The following is a 6,783-nucleotide window of genomic DNA, read 5'->3' as shown; positions in this document are numbered from 1 at the left end:
TATGTGTATATGTATATATGTATATGTATATGTGTATATGTATATATGTATATGTATATGTGTATATATGTATATGTATATGTATATATATATATATATGTATATGTATATATATATATATATGTATATGTATATATATATATATGTATATGTATATATGTATATGTATATATGTATATGTATATATGTATATGTATATATGTATATGTATATATGTATATGTGTATATGTATATGTGTATATGTATATGTGTATATGTATATGTGTATATGTGTATGTGTATATGTGTATATGTATATGTGTATATGTATATGTATATATGTATGTATATATATATATATATATATATATACATATATATATAAGTATATATATATATTTCGTTTTTGGATTTGGTTTGCAAGATTCTTTATATGAGTTCGTGTGTTGAAGCATATTCTGTTGTGTCTGGGGAGAGTCATTTTCTTTTTGTGCCTTATAATGTAACAAACTCACCGGTAAAATTTCCACTTTATCTATCCATTTCTCTGCCAAGATTATGCTAACACCTCCCACACTATCACTGTTGCTCACTCAGAATATGTTATATCTTTGTTCCTCATTTGTGCAAATTCTGATTGAGGCTCACCTCATGTCACCTCTTGCACCCAGCAGTGGCATTTCTCTCCAAACCTACTTTCCATTGTGCTTACATTGATTGTGGCTGTTCTCAAGTTTTGGACTCATTGGCAAGAGTGAGGTAATAGACTCTGGAAAGAAGACTTGTGCAAATGTTTGTCTTGAAGTAGAGTAGTATTGCACATCATCATCATCATCATCATCATCATCTATTTTCCATGCTGGCATGGATTGGATGGTTTGACAGGAGGAGCTGGCCAGCTGGAGTATCTGTTCAAGCTCTGGTTGCCTGTTTTGCTATGATTTCTATGACTAGATGCCCTTACAAACCACTTTAAAGAGTGTACTGGATGCTTTTATGCAGTACTGTCGTTGGATGTTTTCATGTGACAGTAGCACATGTGCTTTTTATGTAGCATCAGAACCCATGAGCCCACGAGATTAAGATTGCTCATCTGAAGAGTGATTTAGGAGACTGTGGGATGACGTCAGCAGCTGGGTGAGTTGAGCGGAAGGGGGCAGCCGGCAGGCGCGTGCAGACCGGGCATTCGGCCTTTCGAACGAGGGTCATCGAGGTGTGAGGACGTGGGAAGACGTCGCTAGGTTGGGTGCAGCAGCAGCTATCATTAGTGTTCGGATCAGGGCTGTCGAAGGATCCGTTACCACCGAAAGGTCTCCATCACGAGGAAGAGAAGGTAGGTGCCTTTATATTCGTATCGCGCACACCCTACAAGCTATTTCGGTGATTCTTAAATATTTACATTTCAACACGATTCGTCGCCATGATGTCTGCAAAAATTAGGATCGCCAGCGACATTGTCAGACCCTTTAATGGTGAAGGCGATGTAGTGGCCTGGATTCGCAAAATCAGGCTGGTGGCAAGACTGCAAGGTATAAGCGATGTAGCAAGTCTTATGGCGCTGTATTTAGAAGGGAGTGCCTTAACGCTATACCTTGAGATGGATGAAGAGGAACGGCTGAGCGAGAACATAGAGCGACGCTTGCGGGATGCCTACACAGAATGTGAATACACAGCTTTTGCTAAGCTAGGTGCGATCAGATGGACAAGAGGACAAGTGGATGACTACGCAGCAGAAGTTAGAAGGTTAGCGACTCTGGCTGGGTTTGCGGGAGAAGGGCTGGAGAGAGCAGCCCGGCTGGCGTTTGTGAATGGGTTCCCCGACGATGTAGGGATTCACCTACAACGATTGCCGGGATTAAAAAGATGGCGCTGAGCGAACTTGTGGCTCAGGCCTGCGTGTTGACGTGGCACTCTCGGCGGAAGGCGATAGCGATGGCGGTGACGGAGACGCGTAAAGACGGACGATGACTGGAGAAAGATGTACAGAAGCTTACCATGCAACGAGAGCGGCCGTTCTCAGGATGGTGTTTTAGATGCTAGGGACCACACATGGCGTGGGACTGTACACAACCAGGGCCTGTTTGCTATCGATGCAGGCAGACAGGGCACATTGTCCGTGTTTGCGAGCAGGGAAACGACTGCGGGGAAGTTGCTGCTTCTCAAACTTTCTCCGCAAATGAGTAGAGGCGCTATTGGAGATGCTGCCATTGATTGACGTGGAGGCCGAGGGGAAGAAGTTCAAGGCCCTCGTGGATATGGGCTGTACGACCACCCTTGTGACTTTGAGGGTGACGAAGGAATGGAACAGGGCGAGTAGCGTCCGGGCGGTCGATGGCAGCGAAATCCGTTGCAGAGGCAGCAGCAAGGTAGAGATAGTGGTGCGCGGCATGACGCTAAGGCTGCAGGCAATTGTGGCCAAACGCGTGATAGATGGAGTTGATGTGGTGATGGGGATGGACGCCAACAACTGCCTCGGTGGCATCAGTGTTGTGGGAAATGAGGTCACATTCGGAAGCGTAGGGGCGTCGTGCACTGCGAGTCAGGATCGCCAGAGAGAGCAGAGCTCCGCGAGGGACTGCGCCGCTTACACCATCGAGGACAAAGACTTTCAGGCGGTGGATGATAGAGTGGCGATGGAAGGACGAGCCCCCAACACTGGAAAACAGGGTGAGCTGTTACCAGCATACCCTGAAAGGCCACGCCAGGGTCGAGTTTGAAGACGAGGTGGAGAGGTGGATCGAGGAAGGGGTCCTCGTCCCTTGGAAGGAGGAGGTAGCGGGCGGAGTGCTACCCCTGATGGCGGTGGTGCAGCCTACGAAGGGAAAAGTCAGACCGGTGCTGGACTTCAGGGAGCTAAACCAGCACATATCGTGTCACACGGGAGGTGAGGTGAGAGACGTTTGTGGCGAGACGTTACGTGCGTGGAGACAGTCGACCGAGGCAGCGACGATCGTCGACTTGAAATCGGCATACTTGCAGCTCCATGTGAGCGACAAACTGTGGCGATATCAGCTGGTGCGGTACAAGGGCCGAACATACTGTTTAACCAGGCTGGATTTCGGGCTGAATTCCGCTCCGAAGATCATGGCGGCAGTGCTTAGGTCTGTCCTAGGGAAAGACGGCAAGATTTGAAAGGCCACCAGCTCCTACATTGATGACATTTTGGTGGACGAAACTGTAGTGCCAGCCAACGAGGTAGTTAGACATCTGGAGAAGTTCGGACTGAATGCGAAGCCACCGGAGTCGATGGAAGGGGGAGCCGCGCTAGAGCTGAAGCTGCGAAGAGATAGATCGGGTGAATTGGTGTTCCGGAGAGGGAATGAAATCCCAGAGCTGAGTTCCAGTGTCAGCAGGAGAGAGCTGTTCTCGGTGTGTGGGAAGTTGGTCAGTCACTACCCGATCGCTGGATGGCTGCGCATGGCATGTAGTTACACCAAGAGACGAGCAGAGGGGGAGTGTTGGGGTGACAAGGTGGGAGAAGGGACAGTGGTGATGATGCAGGAAATCCTAGAGAGGACGAGAGCGGAAGACCCGGTCAGGGGGAACTGGTACGTGCCCAAGACGGAATGTCTGGTGTGACGCTAGCAGTATAGCGATAGGGGTTGTGTTGGCAATCGAAGGCGCTGCGGTGGAGGACGTGGCCTGGCTTTGGAAAGCAGATGATTTCAACCACATCAATGTCGCCGAATTAGACGCGGTGCTGAGAGGGGTGAACTTGGCCTTGAAATGGGGGCTCCGCACAATTGAAATCCGGACGGATTCGGTCACTGTGCTTGGCTGGGTAGGATCGGTGATCACTGGTGAAAAGAGAGTGCGGACGAAAGGTGCTGCAGAGATGTTAGTGAAGCACCATCTAGGAGTTCTAGGTGAATTGATCGCCGAGTTCGGACTGAAGCTGAATGTGGTTTCCATGCCTTCGGAGGAAAACAGGGTGGACATACTGACCAGGGTGAAAAGAGCGTGGTTGGAAGAACCGGAGGAGGCCCGGAAAGGGATAGCTGCAGCGTGTCGGTTGGATGACTCCGAACTGAAGAGACTGCATGCTATGCATCACCTGGGTGTGGACAGGACCCTGTGTCTGGCGAAGAAAATTGATGCTGACGTCACTAGGAGAAGCATCCGGAAGGTGATCGGGAGCTGTGACAGGTGTCAATCCATCAACCCTGCTCCGTATGGGCATGAACAGGGAAGCCTTTCCGTGGAGCAGAACTGGAAAAGGTTAGCTGTAGATGTGACACACTACCATCAGCCATTTGGAGGGAGTTGAGAACGTGCATTGCTGACGAGATCGCGCAGATCCTGAACGGGATATTTTTAGAGAGAGGTCCCATGGAAGAACTACTGATGGACAATGCATCGCTTGTTCAGAGCAGTGTATAGGCCAAGCGGTAACGGGATCGTGGAGGGGCACCATCGGACAGTCAAGCCCATAGCGGAAAGAGGGCACATTTCGCCGCTTGGAGCAGTTTTTTGGTACAACTTGTCTCCCCGATCTGGATAAGCTGAGGAATCTGTGCCGCAGAGAGCTGTGTTCAAATATGAATGGAGGCACCCGAGCAAAGTGCTGGAGGGTCACGAGGAAGAGAAGGGACCCGTTCGTGTGAAAATGGGGGAGGAAGTCTGGGTTAAGCCACCAAAGGTGCGCTGTACGTCTCAATGGAGCAGAGGAACGGTGACGGCGGTCAATTCCAGAAACAACGTCTCCGTAGATGGAATGCCGCGACACGTCTTGGACCTTCGCAGGATTGTCGCTTCGACAGACGACGATTCTGGAGAGGGGGAGAACGAGGTGCCCAGCTTGAGAAGATCTCGACGCGCAAGGCACTCTCCCAGTTGGATGGTGGACTACGACATGGAGCGAAGAGATTGTGATCTTTAAGATCAGGGTGGCGTGTGGGATGACGTCAGCAGCTGGGTGAGTTGACCGGAAGTTGGGGCTGAGTAGAAGGGGGCAGCCGGCAGGCGCGTGCAGACCGGGCATTCGGCCTTTCGAACGAGGGTCATCGAGGTGTGAGGATGTGGGAAGACGTCGCTAGGTTGGGTGCAGCAGCAGCTATCATTAGTGTTCGGATCAGGGCTGTGTCGAAGGATCGCTGAGTATGTGGAGTAGAAGGGGGCAGCCGGCAGGCGCGGCAGACCGGGCATTGGCCTTTCGAACGAGGGTCATCGAGGTGTGAGGATGTGGGAAGACGTCGCTAGGTTGGGTGCAGCAGCAGCTATCATTAGTGTTCGGATCAGGGCTGTGTCGAAGGATCCGTTACCACCGAAAGGTCTCCATCACGAGGAAGAGAAGGTAGGTGCCTTTATATTCGTATCGCGCACATGTAGCATCAGAACCCATGAGCCCACAAGATTAAGATTGCTCATCTGAAGAGTGATTTAGGAGACATGCTTCTGTGCAAGGACAACCATGATTTTACTTAGTTTGATGTACCTTCTCAAGCACAACAAACCACCAGAAGTCTTTGTTCCTTGTCATCCCCTCTGTGTGGCCCAATGTCTGAAGATCTTTTCTCACCACTTTGTCCCACATATTCTTGGGTCTACCCTTTCAACATGTTCCCTCTGCAGTTAAAGATCTGCACTTCATGATGCAGCTATCTTCATTCATACACATTACATGGGTGTGCCTGTGCAGTTTTCTCTCTTGCGCACTACATCTGATGCCTCATATACTCAGTTTTTCTCTCAAATCCCTTACACTCTAATAATGCACACTGACATTACCCATCCAGTGAAATATACTGGCTTCATTTCTTTCAAGACTTCATATATTCTCAGTAGTCATAGCCTATATCTCACCACCATGTAGCATAGCTGTTTGTAGACAGGCATCGTACTATCTGCCTTTCACTCTGTGGGAGGAGTCCTTCATTACTAACAGAGGTAGTAGCTCTCATCAAAATAATTATTAAAAGTACTACTACTCAATGAATTACCATATTCCTGAAATCCTCTGGACCAGGTAAGAAGAAAATTTGGTATAAAGTGTGACAGGAGAAGTGCTACTGATTATTAGTTGAGGTTGGGAGGGGAAAAGAGGAGGGAAAATACAGGAGCAAAAACGATGTTGTCTCTCTTTGGTTCTGCTATTATTAATACTGAAGAGAAATTTCACTTAATTTGGGTATTTTTATATTTAATGCTTTACAAAAGCTTAAAAGTTGGTATGAAAAAATTTAAGAGATCAAGGAAAAATATTCAAGCACACACACTATCTTCTGTCTCAGTAGTGAGTGTGACCATTGCTTGTTAATGATTCACAAAGCAAAAATTACTTTTTAGCCTTGCAGCTTTTAATCCAATTATCATATAATTGGATTAGTTAAATGCAGAATCATGACAGTTGTGTATTGACATGTGTCATTGAAACCATCAGTAGAAGGACATTTATTACATGAGTGGTAAACATATGTGGTTTCTAGTGGTGAGGATCTACTACTGGCTTGTTTTCATTCATGTAACCATGAGTGGGTAAAAAGAGTGAGGAGATTACAATGTGCCCATGACCCAGAGATCAAAGTGTGCTGATCATTCTTCCAGATATTCTTTTTGATGTCTTTGTGTGTAGTGGCAGCACCATCCCATTTGTAGAAGTTTTTATCGAGAGACTCACACAAGTTTTGTATGTAGTCAGCATTTGTTCGAAGCTGAAGTATTCTTTAGCTCTAAAGAAGTTTAGTCTTTGAGAAGCAGTTTTTGCTATGTTGTGAATGTAACATCACCAGTAGAGGTCATAAATGATTATAAGGCTTAGTTTTTGTATTGACTTTGAAGATTTTAATTGCCTCTCTATTTGATAT

The 6,783-nt window shown here is 47.3% G+C and overlaps 1 protein-coding gene across 2 annotated transcripts in view; it reads left to right on the top strand.

The window, feature by feature from the left end:
- The window catches only part of LOC115222160 (dynein heavy chain 1, axonemal-like), a 298,343-nt gene that overhangs the window by 93,156 nt on the left and 198,404 nt on the right, over positions 1–6,783 (top strand). The window lies entirely within an intron of this gene.

This window comes from Octopus sinensis, linkage group LG19 (genome assembly GCF_006345805.1).
Source record: "Octopus sinensis linkage group LG19, ASM634580v1, whole genome shotgun sequence".
Classification (NCBI taxonomy): Eukaryota; Metazoa; Mollusca; class Cephalopoda; order Octopoda; family Octopodidae; genus Octopus; species Octopus sinensis.
The sequence above is the reverse complement of the archived record's forward strand: the minus strand, read 5'-3'. Positions and strand labels throughout refer to the sequence as shown.